This window comes from Artemia sp. Qi Xiang Cuo, chromosome 2 (assembly GCF_049724085.1).
Source record: "Artemia sp. Qi Xiang Cuo chromosome 2, ASM4972408v1, whole genome shotgun sequence".
NCBI classification, from domain to species: Eukaryota; Metazoa; Arthropoda; class Branchiopoda; order Anostraca; family Artemiidae; genus Artemia; species Artemia sp. Qi Xiang Cuo.
In genome coordinates, this window is record NC_142795.1 from 11,564,410 (window position 1) to 11,584,495 (window position 20,086).

General features: G+C 34.6%; 1 pseudogene across 1 annotated transcript in view; it reads right to left on the bottom strand.

Annotated features, from left to right (window-relative positions):
* The window catches only part of LOC148954902 (dorsal-ventral patterning tolloid-like protein 1), an 80,960-nt pseudogene that overhangs the window by 50,110 nt on the left and 10,764 nt on the right, over positions 1-20,086 (bottom strand). Inside the window, exon 4 of the transcript XR_016143398.1 lies at positions 18,837-18,991. The product of XR_016143398.1 is annotated as a dorsal-ventral patterning tolloid-like protein 1 (transcript). The remainder of the gene's footprint in view (positions 1-18,836; positions 18,992-20,086) is intronic.

Genomic DNA, 20,086 nt, shown 5'->3' on the forward strand with positions numbered 1-20,086 from the left:
CACCTTACGTGTCTCTTAGCGTACTCACTCCTTCTGTTGTAAATAATGGTCCTTCACTCCTTTCGTCTTGGCAAAAAAATTCTAAACATTTACAATATAGTTTCTTCAGAGAACGGTTCGAGCTTGGTTATGTTCATCTTTGACGAAAAGCTTTCTCTAATTGTCAAACGGGAAATGATACTCCCAGGTACAGTTGTGTGGAATTTTGATATTAGAGTTCATTCTCACCTGCTGTTTTTGGATAGTTCATAAGGTGCCTTATCGTTAAGGGGTTGAACACTGGGACTGCGTTGATAATAGATGGGCTGATTTTCTTCTCAGAATATAGTTCTTGGGATATTTTAAAGTACATAGAGAATTTATTTCTCGTATAAAATTGTTCGTTCGTGCACTTAAAGATTAAGTTCTCTTATAAAATTGTTCGTTCATGGCTTGCATCTATTAGTTTTTGCGGTGACTCCTTGGTTAATCACAGGGGAATTGATGTTTGGATTTAGAATGGGTCGACATCAAACTTTAGTAACTCCTTCAACATATTGTCTGTAACTTGTGGGAGGATTATATTGTCACAGAGGGGTTATTCACTGGGATTAATTTTGGTTTCTTTAATTCAGTGGTTAGTTTCCAGATCCATTTTTCAGAAATTATCTCGTAACATTTATGGGACAACAGAGATAGGAACTTTTCGCATTTGATAGAGGTGATAGGATGGGTCCCGAGAAATGGTCGAAAGTGATTCAACGCGTGATTCTGTGACACGTAAATAATTTGGGTTCATCAAATATCGTAACTATACAGTTACATGGTGCATGGGTCAATAACAATTATCAAGGGTGATATTTATGTACTTATATCTTGTGCTGGTTGATGTGGTTCTCAGAATTGATGTGTTTATATAATTCGATAATGCACTGGATACTGAGATTTATTAGATAGTGTTACCTGGTGCATAATATGGTTTGTGATCGAGGAACAACGATCAAAAAGGTAACCGTAGTTTTCGTAAACGAAGCTAGGACGAAAACTGCCTGGAATCTATGGTGAGTACTCTTCGTTGGTTGAGGTATGATGAAAATAGATGCTACTAGGTTGTATCTGCACTGGACTACGTATTGTAATAATTGATTCCCAATATGTCATTCCAATTCCTGGAATAAAAATAACTAGGCAGAATCACACTTTCTTTAAAACGAGTCGTCATTATACATAATAAGCAATACGATTGGTTACATTTAATGGTTAACGTTACGCTACAAGGCAATATTAAGCAAATGCCAATATTAATGCACATGTATTGAATTTAACAAAATGACATTGTTACTTTAAGTAAGGTCTCTTATTATTCTCCTTAGTATACGTTATTACACACACTTTATCTTAATCTTCTTCAGCCCTTATTTAATTCTACATTAGATTTAAAATAACCATTTAAACATAGGTTACACTACATTATTTAGTTTGAGGTCTCAGTTTACAACATATTTCATGCCTTCATTGTTCACGCTTGTCAGTGCTGTTTAAGAAACGCATGTTGTAGCGTCGTAACCGCACGGTTTTACGTAAACAACACTTACCATGAGGGAACAAGACATAGCAAGGACGAGTGGAGACCTCTATACCCAGTCGTTTTCTAATGTCTTCCATTTTTCTTGGCTTAGACGTTCTCATGGGGTTCCGGGTTTAACTCCTGCATTTCAGCCGTTTCCCCCTGTTCTTCTTTTGGGTTTTGCCTTCTTAGTCTCAAAAATCTTCCATAATTAAAAGTTAGTAAGGTTCTCATGGTCAGGGAAATTGCGAATACGAAACATACGGTCAGTAGTATGTTCCACCAAAAATTGTTATAGAATAATCCGTATCTATTATCCACGTACGTTAGTCTCTGGTCTTCATTAGTAAATAGGGGGATCTGGTAATCTAATGCTTCTCTTATTTTTGTAAGCCTTAATGTCCCTTTATTCTTTTCTATTGTGGACTTTATCGAGGTTTTCATTTCCTCACTTACTACATTGGGAATGGTGTACGACAGGTTGTTTGCCTTAAAATTGATTATTTTAGGACTTATTATAGTTGTGCTCGTGGCTATTAACGGCGTTTGAACTGTTGACTCTTTAGTTACAAGTCCACATCTTTGTTTTATTGTTATCGTACCTACATTTTGTAATAGTAATTCTGTCCTGTAACTTGGATCTATTCTTTCTGTATTATTATAACAAGACAAAGTTCCAACAGTTTCTCTTGGAACAGAAAATAACCAAAGATCATTTCTTAGGTGCATGAATATTTCTCGTTTAGTACTTCCTATCAAGGCTTCGCACGAATCAGGTATTTCTTCCAGTTGTGTGTCTTTTAAAAATATATTTAACATAAAAGATCCAGATTTGACGTTACAAATAGGAAACGTAAGCTGGCATAATAGGTTTCTGAAGGATACGCACTCTTTTAAGTCTTGTGGATTGGCAAGGGCATACTTTCGTCTACCTTGATCAACAAACAAATACTCTGCTGCAGGTGTGATAGGCATAAAGGAATTTGTCTTCTTTATATTAGCAGGGAACGTCGAAATTTTGTACAAGTCGCAAATGGATTGCTGGTTTATCAATGGAATTGTTACTACTGCGAATAACTGTTCATTTATTTCCGTGATGGGGACTTTTTATTTGGTATAGTAAAGAAATAAATTTGATACTTCTGGCTCCACGGGTAAATGTAAACCAAAGGTTAGGTGCGTCTTCATTTCGTCTAACATACTTTTTAGGTTAGAAGGATATACTAGGTCGTATGACAAAGTTTCTCCCGTGAGGACAAATAATGTGAATTCGAACTTAGTAACATCTGTTGCTAGGTTTAGTAGTGACATGGTAATTATATCGTGTGATACCATGGTAAGGCTTGAGTCCGTCACCACGCGATCCACTTCGTTCCTTAAATAATTCATTACATTTAAAGTTTTTGAGATTTTCTTAGACAGCATTTCAATTTTATCTCTCTGGTAATTTGCTATACTGGCTTGTATCTTCTGAACGTGTAATGTTATGTTCATGGAATTATTCGACTTTTTTACATTTTCCCTCAGGCTGTTTAAGTCTTCCTCCGGTGTTAAACCAAAAAGATGGGAGGTGAGTTCTCCACTGATGAGAATGAGGCCTTTAGACGCACGGTATTTATTTCATCGAAAGAATACTCCAAAAATCTTCGTGATACTTTGTTTTAATTTTTGTATTTCCATATTAAATATATCAAATAAGGCTTGTAATCTTTGTCAATATAAAATTAAGAAGGCTTGATGAGGTGAGACTTTTTGGGCGCTTTTCTCATTTAGATTAGGTAATGGTTGTTCGTTTATCATTGCGTAATTTCCATCGTAAGGTTTCCTTTTCTTGTAGTCAGTAATTTAGGGTTTTCTATAGATTTAGTTGTAGTAAGGCTCTTGGCGAGTACTCAATATTATTCGCTGATCTTTTCCTTCTATCTTTCTTGGCGCTCATCCCAACTGCTATATCAATTTCTGCCATTTTCTTATCAAAGTCATCTATTACGAATTTTGATTTTATTTTGGGGACAACTGGAATTGGAAACTCTTTATTATCTTTACTATGCATCATTTTACTGGCCTGTAATCCTTTATCCGACATTAGGATTTGAAATATCGATTCTTTGAGTTCATTCTCTAGTGTTTTTCTCTAGTCTTGTTACTTGTTGAAACAAGGTTTCGAAGGGTTTGGGGTCCAATTCCATAAAAGTGTTCCATGAATCATTGCTAGCTAGAAATGAATTTTTATGCTTGAATGTTACTCCATGCTTTACAATATATTGGGAGGCTGCGTGAACAACGAGAACTATGATGATATTTTTAAGCCTCATCTTATTATTTGTTTCTAGAATTGATTTATCATTAATTTTACCCATTTTTGCAAAATTCGTTTATTTACTATTTTATTATTATTTTATATCAATTCAATTTTCGAATTGCTTTATGGCATTGTCCGAACAAAACTAAATTGTATACGCAAAATGGAATTTCTGTTTATGAATTATGTTTTGCGATTAATATGGTCGCGGAAGTCTTATCTTTACTTTGGTTGTGATATACCTTAAAGGCCTAGTTAATAATTACTATACGACTTAATCTTACATTATATTTTTCGAATAAGCAACACATAAATAAGTAATCAAGCAACATATAAATACGCTGTTAACCTATTTTCATTATAAGCCTTTTAATAAGATTATTTTTGTTATTGCCAGTAGAATTATTGGAATCTGCACTAAGACAAAATAATTTATATATATGAGATTAACTTATTCCATAGTTACATATTCCTATTTCCTTAGTATTGATTCAATTGATTCATTATTATTATTATATTCTGCGAAAAAAAAAATTCCAAAACAGAGGTTATGATGTTTTTTTTTGTTAGGTTTAGAGTTTAGAATCTTCTTTTAATTTTCTTGCTATTATTTTATAGGCGATACTTTTTCTTTGGTGTGTTTTCATTCGTTTTAGAAACAATTTACTACCCAGGGATTTGTTTTCTGCAGATTCAGGGTCAAATAAAAATTGTTTGTAATATTGAATTTCTGCTAAAGGATGATGTATGCCTTCATATTTGACACATTGGGGATTTTTTTCAAGATTATAGCAAATTTTTGGGCTTCTGCATTTATCAAGGAGTAAAAGGTCTGTTTGAGTGGGTCCTTTAGAGTAGAAATATTTGATATTGAGGTTCTTTTGTAGACGTCTCATTAACAGTTGTAAACAACCAAGTTGTTTCGCGCTTCTTTTTCTATGTTTTGTTTTGACTTCCCCTCTAGCCGGACGATACTTGGGGGTATTTGCGAGTGCTAATCCGTACTTATAAGTGTGGGGTGCATATCCTTTAAGATTGTAGGTTAAATCCCATTCTTTCGCATATATCTGATTTCCTTTTTCGTCAACCAGCTATGTTGATGCTTGAGATGCCGAATATATAATATTCTTTAATCTTTACTATGATTCGAGAATAAAAATATCCTTAAATATACTATGTTGGTGGTTGACGAATATATAATGTTTTCCTTCACGTTCGTTATTGTAATAAATTCAGTATCAATTATCGCCTTACGGATAGGCTTTGATTCCGTTGCCTTGATATACATCTGAAAGTGATCAATTTAACATTACACACTTTTATACTGTTATTTTTGGTTTTGGATACCATCAATTCTTGTTAGGCCATGAGTCGATTTTTCATAAGAAAACCGAGGACGAGCACGCCCACAAGAAAGCAAACGCTACTTGAGGGCGAGCTCCTCCCAGACCTCCCAAAAAACGTGGTCCAACACCACTTGTCGTCGTCAGTCGACCACGAGCTTCCTACATCAGGCCTTTCTCGTTAGCCACTTATATTTTTAATTAAACTATATTGCTTTACGGTTGATCATACTGCTTTGGGAGTACAATTTGGGAGCACAATATGAGACATTGTTATTTTTATGAAAACTCTTAGCCTGATCTTTGGGTTGTTCTTATAGTTAACAGTGCCTCTACAATTTTTTAATTTAACTTCACTTGAAATGGTTTTGGAATTGGGAATTGTCCAGGAATTGGGGGATTTGGGAGCCAGTCTGTCGGCTCGAAGTTTTGCCTTTTTAACTTCAATATCATTACCCACCAAACTCCTAACCGCCAGGCCACACTCCGCCTTCTTTCAGATGGACTGGATACATCGTACTGAAATGGTACGGGTAGACTTTTTATATTAAAGGAAATTATTCGAATTAATTATATGCAATATGACTTTTTAATTAGAATTTGTTTTCGGCAACTGATATAATTTGAACAAAATGTTTCTATAGCATTTTTGTAATTGTATGTTTTTTACTTGTGAGCTAAAAGTTTTTAAATTATTATTCTTTTATGACGCCTACCCATTAAAAATCTCTTAATCCTGTACTGACTAAATGTAATTCCATCTATCAGGTTAGGTTCAGGTTTTGGTTCAGGTTTTTTAACCGTTTTACCCGATTGTGTCGTTACTTTCTCCTCGACTTCTTGCGGTTTTTTCTTTTTCGGTTTTGCTAGGGATATAAGATCAGACTTTTTGTATTGTTTTTTCAAAAATTCTTGACCTTTTAGTTTTGTTTTTTTTGCATGCGCGGCCGCTGAATTCGGTTTTGATTTTCCTATTTATTTAAATACCATATGGTCTGATTCGCCGTCAGACTCTTCGGAACTGGTTTCCGATGATTCCGCATTAGAACTCTTAGAAGTGGCACTTTGCGTTTTTGAGGTATCACCTGCCCTTCCTTCATAAATTTCTACTCTTCTGGAAGTAGAGGGTTTATTCTCTAAGTCCTCACTTTGTGTTTTACACTCTGGAGATTTGAAAGACTCTTGAGAACTCTGATAGAAATCAACATTTTTTGCGGGGTTCCTTCACTTTTTAAACGCCTTGTCTTCAGGGAGATGGGGCATTTTTGCATTAGTGTTTCCCTCCATGAAGTCCACTGTCTGGCTTTGACCATCGATATGGTTACATCATGATACTGTACTTGCTGGACATCATCGGGAGTTTGATTCTAGGGCAATGTACTTTGCCTCGTATTTATGGGGAAGTTTATTAAATCCATAGCTTCTCACATATTTGTTTTAATTGAATCTTTGGGAGGAGTTTTCTTTACAGTAATACCCGGAGTTTCTACAGCTCTGTTAAATTCCTCCTGTAACGACAGGGGTCTCTCTATTGGGGTTGCTGGGGAAACAATATTATCTGGAAATCTTTTGGGGGGACAAGGGGTCGAAATTCTATCAGGAAAAAATTTGTTTTTCGGAGATATCGTATAATATAATTCTCCTGCACTCTCTGATGATGAACTTTTTGGGCTTTTTGGCGTTTTTATTCTCACTGGTATTAGGGATTTTCTTTAGGAATAACTATATTTTTCATAGCTAAAAATTCTTCAAAGTTTTCCTCGTCACCATCATTCTCGAAATAGTCTTGCTTGAAATTAAAGGGTTTTAGCTCTACCAATCTTGATTTAGGGAGCTCATCTTCTGCATCTGACGAATCGGTAGACGAGGGACGCGGTACCCATCTTTCCGGAAATTTGGCTCTTTGTATTCAGCTAACATGTGCCTTATAGGTTCTTCCTTTATCGGGGTTCGCCATTTTATAAGTAAAATCGTTATCATACTTTTTTACTATTCTGTACGGTCCAGAATATTTATTGGAAAGTTTTTTGCCTTCCGCCTTTGACTCATTTTTTAGGTAGACGCAATCTCCTATCTTAAAATCCATGTTCCCCTTGACTTTGGGTTAGTTTCTTAGCTCTTGGTTTATTTTAGATTTTTCCAACTCTTGCCTAACTATCTTATAAGTTTTCCTCATCCTATTTATTAATTTTTGTTTGTAATCCTCCGAGTTATTATAATATTGTCGGGGTTCAACAATATCATAATACGGTATTCTGAAGTCGCGACCAAATAATAAATAAAAAGGGTTTTCTTTGGTTGTTTCTGAATAAGCAGTATTGATTATGTTGGTTAAATAAGGTAAGAATTGATCCCAATCGCTCCTGTTGTCTTTTTTATAAATGCTTAATACATTCGAAAATATTTTATGCCTATTTTCTATTTTATCTTTAGCTTGTGGATGATATGGGGATGTCACCAATTTCTCTATGTTAAGAAAACTCATTAAGTCTTTTTTTACTTTTGAAACAAAATTGCTTCCATTATTACTCATAACCTTATTTGGACTGCCAAATTTAAAAAATAATTTCGCTAATGCCTTACTCGTGGCGTAACAACCTTGATTCTTTAATGCTTTAGCAAAAGTAAATCCAGAAAAATGATCTATAACTGAAAGAATACAAGTATGGCCCCTGTTGGAAACAGGTAAGCCTCCACTGGTTCCATATAAATCATATGAGACAATATCAAAGGGGAACCTCGCTACCGGGACTCTTCCCATTTGGGGGTTAGGATAGGCTTGGGGGTTTTTCTTAAGTTAAACGCTTCGAATGTGCTTACAAATTCTTTAAGTTTTGTTACTGCCTACGGCACGTAAAAATATTGTTTGAATTTGTGGAAAGTTTTTGTTATTCTTAAATGTCCACCTATATCTGAATGAAAATATTCGAATGCAGGTATTATTAAGTTTTGGGGTAATACAGGTATTATTGAGGTTTGGTTTCTATTTTCCTCAGCAGTCACGATTCTGCATAGTATTTGTTCATCATAATCATGGTAAAAATTATCTATTTCTTTACTAAGAGTTTTGAATTTATCTGGTAACACATCATCATTCACAAAATAATTAATAAGTGCTAAACACATTTTGTCCTTTTTGATTTCTTTTTATATTTTTTTAAAGATAAGGGACAATAGTTATCCTTATTTTCTTTTACTGTGTCTTTGACTTTGTTTTTGTTTCATTTATGTTTACTCTTAGTATTGATACCGTTAATTTCGTTCTCCACGGCTTCCGACGGCATATTTTCTGGGAATCTACTTAAAAAGTCACAAGCTGCATTTTGTTTACCTTTTAAATATTCAAATTTATAATCTATATCTTAGATTTTCATAATCCATCTAGCTAGAATTACCGTGGGGCTTTTAAAAGTGTGCAAGTACTGCAAGGTCTTATGGTCTGAACGTAGTATAAATTTTCTACCAATTAAATAATTTCCAAATTTGTCCAAGTTGTGGATTATATATAATAATTCTAAGTTGATGGCGGAATAACTACTTTTGCCTTTTAATAAAGTTCTACTCGAACAGTATATAACTTTTTCTGTTATATTTTGTTTAGGCGTTCCCTCTAGAGGATTAAGGTTTTCTACCGGGATTATTTGCGAAAGAATAGCGCCATTGCCCTTCGAAATTGCATCGATTGTGACCACGAATTGTCCGTTTTCAAAATCAGGCAGCGATAATATTGGTTCCGAAGTGAATGCCTTTTTGAGACGGTCTAGGGAAGTTTGAGCTTCCTGGAATCAGGTAGCATTTTGGGAGTCTCCTTTGGTTAACTCTGTGAGGGATTTCGCAATTTGGGCGTATTTGCGCAAGAATTTTCTAGAGTAACCAGTAAGACCTAGAATTCCTCTTAATTCTTTCATAGTTCTAGGGGTTTGAGGTTTTCAACACATTTTATTTTGTCTGGGTCTGGGTATATCTCTCCTTGCGTCACCACTGCTCCTAAAAATTTTATTTTAGGTTGAAATAAATTTACTTTTTCAGGCCAGCATTTTAAATTTCCCTCTCTGAATTTCTCGAACACATTAGCTAATGTTGCTAAGTGTTATTCAGTCTTTTCTCCTACGCATATGACATCATCAACAAAATGAATGATATTCTTTAATCCTCGTAATAGATGTAATAAGGGACTACATAGCGTGCTTGAACTTGTCTTAAGTCCAAAAGGTACTCTTAAGTATTCATAGGAACCACACTCAGTTGTAGAAGACGCAGTTTTATGGACATATTTTTTGGCTATTTTCACTTGGTGGTAGCCTTGGGTAAGATCCAAAGAAGTAAAAATTTTGTTTTGCTCGAGATAGAGTCAAGGATTTCATCTATTCCTGGTAAGGGAAATTTATCACTAACTACTTGTTTGTTAAGGGCTCTATAGTCTACTACAAGTCTTAGATCACCATTCTTTTTTGGTACCAAGATCACTGGTGCAGAATACGGACTTATACTGAGGCGTATAATTTCATTTTTTTTTTAATTCATGAATTTTATTTTTTAACCACTCTTTGTGCTTATACGGAACACGATATGACTGTTTCGCGACAGGATTACCGGTCGTTAGAATTGAATGTTCATAAAAAGGTATCAGTCCGATGTCATCTTCAGATGCGGAAAATACATCTTTGAAATTACATAATAATTCGGATAATTTTATCTTAAGTTCTAAGTCCGTAATATGATCAATATTAAATTTGTTTAAGAATTGTGATTTAGTTAGAGGGTATTTGTTAATTTAGGTTTTAATGCCGTTAACTAGGTTTCTTTTGGAATTTTCCCATATATCTAAATCATTCTCCGAAATAATTTAGATTTGAACTAAACACGTCCCTTTTTTTTATTGTAATTGTATCATTTTCGTGGTTATTAGTTACCCAAATAATATCTTCTCCTTTTTCGTAAGATATAATCTGTTCTTCGCATAACAGATTTTCAGGAATTTCATTTGACGGGATCGCGAGCCATATTTCCAAATTGCTATCCACTTGTTCAATCATCTGTGATATTTGAAATCTTTGCATCGTTTTGGGAATGAATTTTGTTTTCCGTATTACGAATCCATAATATTTTTCTTTATTTTCATTGTCTATTAAATTTAGACTGGCGCTATCCGCCAATATCATTGGCAGCGTCTGAACCGAATTGGGGTTCCTTTCTTTCTTCCTTAGTTCCACTATTTACTTGATATCATTCGACATACACCGTTGCATGTTTCCTATTTTCATTTTGTAGATTAAACCCATTTATCATTTAAATTTACTTCATCATTGCAATGCCTTTCAGAATAAGTGAAAAAATTTCTGATTATGCCATGTCCTCTTTATAGCGAGAAATAAGGTTCAAAAGATTGCGACATTATACCGCCAGAAAATTTATTTATTGTTACAGTCTCTTCGTAACCTCTGTTACAATTTCTTGAGGTAGAAATTACTTCCCCTACCTTAGCCGGGTAGACAAGCCTTTCGTTCGCTACGTCTAATAGTACTCTATTAGACCTTAAAAAATTTGCGCCGATGATGGCTTCATACGAAAAATTGTTGCATATTTTAAAGTTTGTCGGAAAAATTCTATTATCCCTTTTTATGTCTAGGCGAATTGAACCTTTTGCATCCAATTTATGCCCTATCACGCTAGTTAAATTGGGATTATTAAAATTCATCTATCGCTTAATATGCAGAGGCAACATATTAAATACGTATGAACTTATGATAGTCGCCGATACACTAGAGTGGTTTAAATCCTCAAATTAAACATTTGACACGCTAAAATCGATAAGTACAAGTGGTGGCTAATGAACATACAAAAGCAATAATACTATTATTGTTTTGAGTGCATAAGATTGTTTGTGCACTCGCTCGGTCCAGTTTTGTCTTTTTAGAACCCTGAAATCTTTCTCTGAGGATTTACTTTATACATTATTGCCTAACTTAGAGACTCCGATCTCTCCATGGATTCTCCATCCAAATCATTTGCATTTGTTTGTTGATTTTGCCATGTATTATTACGGTAGTTTAGATGTCTTGCGCCAGTGCTGGGTACGGACGTCGACTGCAAATGCCGTTGGCTTAAAAAATTTCATTTCCCGTCGGCAAATTTTCGGAATTTCTATATACCATTCTTGCACCATATTGGTTTTGACGAGTATTTGGGTTTTCGAATCGATAATTATTTTGTCTATTGGGGGGAGGATTGTACAAATTTGGTTGGTACGCGTTTTGAGGTACTGATTGGCGCAATCTTCCCTGGCTATAGCATAGTGCACCATTGGCGGTAAAATTTGTTCCCCCGAACAAATGGTTGCCATAATTTTGCGTATTACCGATGGCAATCCTTGGTGTCGTTTTGTCTCTAATCCTAAGGCAGCACTATCTCGCGATATGCACAGGTCGATTGCAGTTATAGCATCTTACAATTGTGGAACTATTTCCATAATTGATTGGTTTAATAGGATGAAAACGCAGGGATTTCTGCCTATTGGGTTCTTGCGTTCAATTCCTTTGTAGCACTGGGGAGTTATCCCTTGAAAAGAAATTTGGAGAAGCTTTATCGCCCTTGAAGGTCAGGCTTTCGTTTGATTCGCCTAGGCTATTTATTTTTGCTTTACTGTGGTTTGCTACAATCGTATCAATTTCGATCATTCGTCCCATCTCCTTAACTGCGACTTCCATGTCTCAATATTTTTGGATATTACCATCCTATATAATTTGGGGGAAGTCCTTGCAAAAAGGCGTGTAGTATGATTTTTTCGTACATTTCTCCTGAACCTTTCCCGAATTTTGCTTCTACTGAAATCCGTATATTGTGAAAATATTCTCTTATATTCTGTGTATGGTCAAAGCATACCATTCCGCGTTTTAATTTATTAGTTGAATTAGTTTCGATGAATCTATCTTTGAATGCCGTTAACAATTTTTCTATTGTATTTACCGGCAAATTGTCATATCCTCCTATATTATTTTCAATTTGCTTTAGGAAGGTTAAGGCTTAATCTTAGTAGGAGCATACCGACTAACGTTTCTAGCTCTGTTTTTGTTAATTATACAAACTGGGCCAATTGGATATTAAATTCGTCGATATCTGTTTGTCCATCACATTGCGGAATAAATTTTGTTATCTCTACATTTTTTGCGACCAACTTTTGCGCCATTAATAGTTCGCTTAGTTCTTCTGACATTTTTGCGTTTGAATAACTCTAAATAATTTTTTTTTCACTTAACCTATTTTGGGGGAGGCTATTATCTCCTATGAAATATTTTAAAGCGTTTTCCTATAATAACTTAGCGGTAATAGGCCTAATCACTTTTTCTTATAAGTCTGTATCTCTGCAATGATATAAATTTAAATTACGAACTCTGTAGCATAACTAGTTCGCATGTTTTCCTCCAAGTTTACGACCGCGCCAAATGTAATGTTAAGGGGTTTAATCTGTATACCGATCGCGCCACTTGTAACGCTAAGGATTGTGCCAATTGTGCCATCGAGGACTGCGCCACAGCAATGGGGAGTAAGGTAAATGGGTGACCATGCCACTCTCAATCTTAGAGAGAAAATAAAATATGTAACTACAAAGGAGTAACTTCTTTTCCTCAAATTATCTCCGAATCAGATTCCTTAGGGAGCACTGCCTATGGAGTAAAATTGAAATAGTCATCTACTTACGGAAAAATGCAGGCAAATAAATAAAACAACACAAATAGAAAAGTAATGGTTTTATTGAGACTTACATTTCAGGTGTACAACACTGGATATATATGAGCAAGGCTTCACTTTAATCTGAGTGATAATTACTCGCAGAATGATAGAAACATAATGTCTGTAAACATAATGCCTGGATTCTGCATAATAATAATCCGAAAAACACTTTTCTAATATTATAAAACACTAGTCTTGATTTTGCGCCCTAAGAGCTGTTTCACGACTGGCCCAACTCTTTGGAGGGCCCGCTACCTTGTGATTATGTTTGCAAACTAAACTCATTGTGCTAACTGCCCATCCCATAATTTGTTTTCAATATTTTTGATGATTAAACATTCATACTGCTATGATAACTTAAACTTCCTGTGAACTTTGTATTTAGTGATTTTTTTTATTGCAAAGTATCTTTGCGAAATTCAAAATCGTCTCCCTTGATTAGCGCCAATGTTTGGCTGAGACTAATATGCAGTTTTTCTTTCGTTGATTAAGAATTTAGACTCAAGTTTGAAACGGGATTTAAGCTTAATTAGGGGAAGTTTGATTCATGTCGGAATTATCCTTAGAAGGAAAGAATTTTATTTTTTTGTATTTTAAATATATCACATATTACTCACGGTACATTAACCTTTCTTTCATCATAGCTTTACAAAATAGGATCAAACCAGATTTTTGCACAGCTTATTGTTTGATAGACGGTCAGTCGAATGGATACCTAAGGATATCCTTGTACAATTCCTCTGGAGATCATTTAACGAATCTTCCTCATCCTTTTGAAGCGCCCCGGTTTCAGAGCCATACTTTACCACTATCATCACTGCAGCTTCTGATACTCTAATCCTGGTTCGAAGACTTATTTTCCTAATCTTTCAAGTTTTTTTCAACTTTGAAAAATACACAAGGTTTTAGCTATTCTACTTTTTACATATTCATGCACCCACCATCTTAACCGATTATTCTACCCAGCTAAGTGAAGATATCCACTTGATCGATTTTCTCGTTATCTTACACTACCTCTTCACCCTACCTTATCCTGGTATAAGTGACTTGATCTTTTTAACATTAGTTCTTAAACATATTCTCGCATCCTAAAACCTCAAAATCTCTAAAAATTCATTCACTTTGTTAACATTTTAATCTAGTTACTTAAATAATCTGCATGATCGATGTCTAGAAGAGTTCCACCATCTAATTTGACTTAATCCTGTCCCATAGCTTTTACTGTGTTCCTCAGGACAAAATCCATTAAAATCATCCATATAAACTGTGATAGATCATTTAAGTACAATCCTGCCAAACTCCTGATCCAACACCAAACCAACTACTAACATCACTTCCTATAATATGCAGCATTACTACTCTCGCCCATAGCACTAATCTCTTAAATTATCTTTTATGTTATCAAACAGTTAGATAATAATATTTATTTTCCAAAGGCTATCACAAGCTCTAATAGAGCTGGATTCACTTCATATGTCAAAAAAAATAGACAAAGCAAAACGAAGAAACAATTAATACAACAATAAAAGAAGCACCTATCAAGCATAAAAATGTTTGATAAGAATTTAAAAAATGGCTAGAATAGAAACAGAAAAATAGAAGAAGAAGGGGTTGGGGATAAAAGAAAATCACAATCAAGAAGCAAAACATTGCCAAAATCGTGTTCAAAGTAAATACATAAAATTAAAAAAAACACTTAAAATCAAGCCAAATTAGTTGTCAAAAGAAATATTTACAATACAAGACATGAATACAATTAAAGGAAAAAAAAATTTCAACTAAATTTCAGAAAAGAAATTTAGCATAAATAAGTATCAACAAAAGGGAAAATAAAATGGACAAAGATAAAGAGAAAAAAGACACCTAATTATTTTGAACATACATAACAACTAAAATAAGGTGCAAGGTGTACAAGTTTTTTACAGGACTTTGTTCAATGACTGTTTCGTTGTACCAAAATTAAGCACATGAAACTTCCAGGTCATATAGTTAATATTATTGATGTTTAACTCCACTAGAATTACCAAAGACGTTAAACCGGGGAGATGGGGTCTAATGGGGTTATGTAAATCCGGGAAGATGTCCTCAGTACGAGGATTAGATATTGCGGATTTAGCAAAGCACAAACAAATTTATACTCTCCTTTCTTTTAATGTGGTAATACCTGCGGATTTAAGGAGGAAGGAGTATGGAATTTTGCTCTCTTTGTAGATGATCCTGAGCGAACGCTTTGGACCGACTCAATTTTGTCACTAAGCTCGCTTAAAAAATGTGAATGCCAGACCGGACATGCATATTCTAATAGCGGCCTGATAAATGATAAATAAACACGCAGGGACTGCATCTTAGGGCAATTAAATCTGTTTAAAATTTTTAACATACATAATGAAACGTTTGCTTGTTTAACAACATTAGAAACATGCATGTCCCATTTGAGATTATTTGAAATTGTGACACCAAGGAGTTTAACATGTTTCACAAGCTTTCCGGGTGGGATAGGGTCAAGGAAAGCGGGAGTGGATTTCAAAAAATTTATCGTCATTATATTTGATATGGTGGAATTTACTTTCATATTTAGGTTCTTAGCTTCATCCAAAATGTGGGTTAGGATTTCGAGGAGGTGACTTTTAGTATTCCTGTGACATACTTCAAGGATCAACAAGTCATCCACGTATTTCCACTTTTGGGGGAAATCCTTACCAATATCGTTAATCATGACTAGAAATAAAAGTGGTCCCAATAAGGTTCCTTGAGGAATTCCACAATATATAGGGGGGGGTTAGAGAAAATATTTTGTATTTAACAACTTGAGATCTATTCGAAAGAAACGACTTAACAATATTTACTAACAGAGGATCAAGTTCAAAGTTAACCAGTAGTGAACGAATTAGGATGGTGTGGTCAACTAGGTCAAAAGCTTTATGAAAATCAACTAACACAAGGTTCAACCAAACATTTGGTTTATCAAGGTTACTTACGATGGTATGCATTAAGTGCAGAAGGTAATGGATTGTGGAAGTTTTCCTTAAGTTACCAAACTGCCGGTAATACGCGGACAAATTATATCCCTAAGCCAGTCGCAGAGGAAACTTTCATAAGGTTTGGAAAAAACTGAAGTGAGTGTAATGGGGTGAATGTTGGCATAAGTCAGACGGGTGCATTTTTTTGGGACAGGTGTTATAAAACCTTGTTTCCAGCAACTTGGGAATCTACCAAATTTTGTGATGTGGTTGAAAATATTTTATAAAGGGTCAGCAATTTCATCTTAAAAGGCTTTAATTAAGTTAACTGGGATGTCCAGGGGACAAATACTTGATTTTCTAATCTTTATAATTTTATGTATAACATCAGAGGGAGAAATAAAGGGGATGGAAGTATTGGGAGGAATAGTTTGACTTGAGCCAGTGAAAGAGGGGAGACTTTGCACGATGGAAGCAAGGTACAAGTTCAAATCGTTGGCAGTCTTATTAGGGGGTTCAGGGAGATGAAAATCAACTTCGGAAGGACTTTTTCTGCATATTTCTTTAATTTTTCTATACCATTGCTTGGGCTTGTTAGAACATAGATCTTTGACTTTACTGTTATAATAATTAGAAGCTGTTTTTCTTAATTTTCTCTTTAGGAACTTCCTTAGACTATTAGCCTCAGTAATACGACCTGCTTTGAAAAAATTTATTTTTTTCCTTATAAGTTTTTTAAAAGACTCAGTAATATAAGACTTATCTGTAGATCACGTTTTAAATTTTTTCTCAGGGAAGTGGGATTCATAATTACTCCTCAATAAATTTTGGAGGGACAAAGCCATGTAGTCTACGTCATTTGTTTGATACACAGTGGACCAATTTTCAGTAGTAATCCAGGAGCCAAAATTAAAAAGTCCCGAGTCAGTGAGAGGTCTATAAGGGGTTTCAGTTATAGAAAATAACTTTAGCCAGAAGAGATATGAAAAGGCTGAAGGGGTAACAACTCCCTCGATGGGTCAGAGTGGAGACGGTATTGCAAAACTTTGAAAGATTAATGCAAATTAAATCAAGAGTAGTATTGCCTTATGTAGTTTGGACTTTAACAAACTGTTATAAATTAATAGCATTACATTTAGAATCAAGTCTTATATCGTTTTCATCACACATCAGGAAAATTCCTGCATTTGGGTATGTTAATAGTATAAAGTCACCACTTGCATGTAATTCTTCGATAAAATTTATTTTGTCACAAGAAATCGGATTAAGATAGTGATGAATTCAAAACAGAACAATTAAACTGAAAGGATCTGGCAAGATTTAAGGTTGAGCACATACCCACATAATCTCATCTAAGGGAGCAAGACACGGAATTGAGATTTCACTTGGGTACAAGTCATTATGAACAAAGAACAGAATTCCGCCACCTCTCTTACCCAGAGGGTGGTTTTCTGGTCTGATTTTAACAAATTGAGAAAAAATGTTAATCTTTAACACGTGCAAAATTTTAAGCTTGAACTTCAGTAATAGCGATTACATCTAATCTATATATTTTAGAAAGGGTGTCTAATTCATTAAGTTTTTCAAAGTTAAGGCTTTCAGCGTTGCTCAACAAAAGTGTGGGGAATCGAAAGCGACTTGTGAAGGTACCGCTTTTACACTTTACTTTTTTTTATATCACAGATGGGGTCAGAGGTTCTAGATGAATTCTTGACGGGGGCTAAACTTGGATAGTGAGAACAAGTGACAGGGGGATCAAATCCATCTTTTTCAAATACAATTGCATTGTTATCACAATTGGTGATAACGAACTGTAAGTAAGAAGCAGCCATGGCTAAAAGTAACTGAAATCTTTTAAAAAAGGTTTTGATAGCAATGCATACATCATAGAATTTAATTTTTAAGATAATTCCAAACGTAGAAAATTCATCAAGTTTAAAGTCACACATTAAAAGCTACGAGACTCAGAAAACTGGCCTGGTTCAAAAAAAAGGAAAAAAGAAGCTTAGGGGGCAAGTGATTTTTATAAAAATGTCACTGTCAAATTCAGCACATCAGAAAACCCTGTTGTACAGGTTCAAACTCCTACCTACAAAAGTGGGGAATTTGAGGTGTGACATCCGAAACTGGATGGACTAAAGCCAGAAATGACCGCAAAAATAATGCCTGGGGGTCAATACTCCAGGACATAAGAAGCACTAATTTTGACGCAAGTAAGGATCCCTTGAGGAGCAACCTCATGTGGAAGAAAGAAATTCTGTTGTCGCACGAGCTCTGAAAATTAAGTGCCGATTGCACTAACTGATGGCTGGAGGAGCGGTGAGTGACTCTCTTCTCTGTTTTGAGGGATGATTCTTACCTTAGCAAGCTAGTCTGAAGCTTGTTTGAAGTGGGGGAAAACAACGGTCAACACCTTGACATTACCAAGAAAGGCTCTTCAACAAAGAAAAAGGGCAAATTCTGCCCAGCAGGTATTGGTCCTATATTATTTTTTTTTAAGAAAAATATTTTGCTAATGCCAAAGAAATTACACAAGAATTAAGGAATTCACTATAATACTAATAATAATAATAATTTATTTTTGACCCACTAACAATTATAAAAAAGTGGAGTAACAAAAGAAAATAAAAAGTAAAGACATACAAAAACAAAACACATGCAAAACAATATCAATATAAAAACTACAAATACAAATCAAAACAATCGCACAAGAGGATGAAAAAGACCCAACCTCTTGCAGGCCTCATCTTTTAACTTGGAGTCCAACTTATTATATGACGTCAATATATCAGTTGCATTAAATATTCGAATAATCTTACGGCTTCTATACCAACGAGGCAAATATAAAAGATATTTACAATAACGGAAATACAAAACTCTAATATTCTGCATATCATTAGTATTAAAAAATGGGCGCAAACCTGATAGAAAAAGAATGGAATGGTCACCTATACCTGTCTATAATATGCTATGAAACCTTGACCTGATCCTCCAGCATTTGATCGAAATACAACGTAAAGGTTGGACATGGTTGAAACAAACACTTCACCAGCAGACTGTCCATAAATTCTTCTAATAGGTTACCAGCCTCAGAATCACCATCGTGAACCTGAAATGGTAGAAAAAATAATTAACCAGTCCAGATATGATCATTTTCATCAAATGATTATAGTTTTCTCTCATTACACATATTTGAATAGCTCACTTTAAACACGGAATTCGTCGAAGAGTTCGAAATAATTTGGAGGATTCATAGCAATTAACAAAACTTTAGTGTAAATTTAGCAATATGTAAGACATATCCCAAACGTTGGTTCCCAAAACGACTAAAGCTAAGTACATATTAGAAAATTATTGCACGGATCTGAAAAAAGAAAACAAGAGATAGCATAAAAGGAAAAAACAAGAAACTCAAAATTGAACAGTAAAATCACATTTAGAAATGAGCCCCCCTCCCCAGATTAGATAGTCGATGGGTACGAATATCGTTGTTTGTTTTCTGTAAAAATTTAGATTAGTATTTTTTATTTCCAGAATTTTAACAGGTCTTTAAGAATTTTTACTGTCAATGTTAACATGAAAGTTGACAGAACTTCTCACTAAAACCAAATAGTCGATAGATACTTCCGTTATTACTCGTTTTTGGTTAATATATTACACTTTATTCTGTTCTTGCTCGTTTTTCCGTTAAGATATTACTCGAGATATTACTCGTTTTCAAACAATTCGTGGTAATGAACTGTAAGTACGCGATCGGGCTCAATAGTAACCGAAACTCTAAGAAAAATAGTCTTGATAATAAAAGTTACATTAAAAGAATCAAATTTAATGTTTATTCAAAATCTATAAAATTCATCAGGTTTAATGTTACCCATCAAAAGTTACAAGCCTGAAAAAATTTGCCCAATTTTTGAAGAAAGGAAAAACACCCTCAAAACATCAAGTGATACTAATAAAAATCACTCCATTGGATTCTGTATATCAGAGAACCCTACTGTGGAGATTTCAAGCTCCTATATACAAAAATGTAAAATTTGACATGTTTTTGCCAGAAAAAGGATCACGGATGCATGTTTTTTGTTTGTTTTCCCCAGGGCTGATCGTATCGAAAAAGTGATCCTAGAAGATGGGGAAAGGGCTCATTTAATCGAAAATCCAAAGTTCTAGTGCCTTGTTTCAAGTGACCAGAAATATTGGAGGGCAG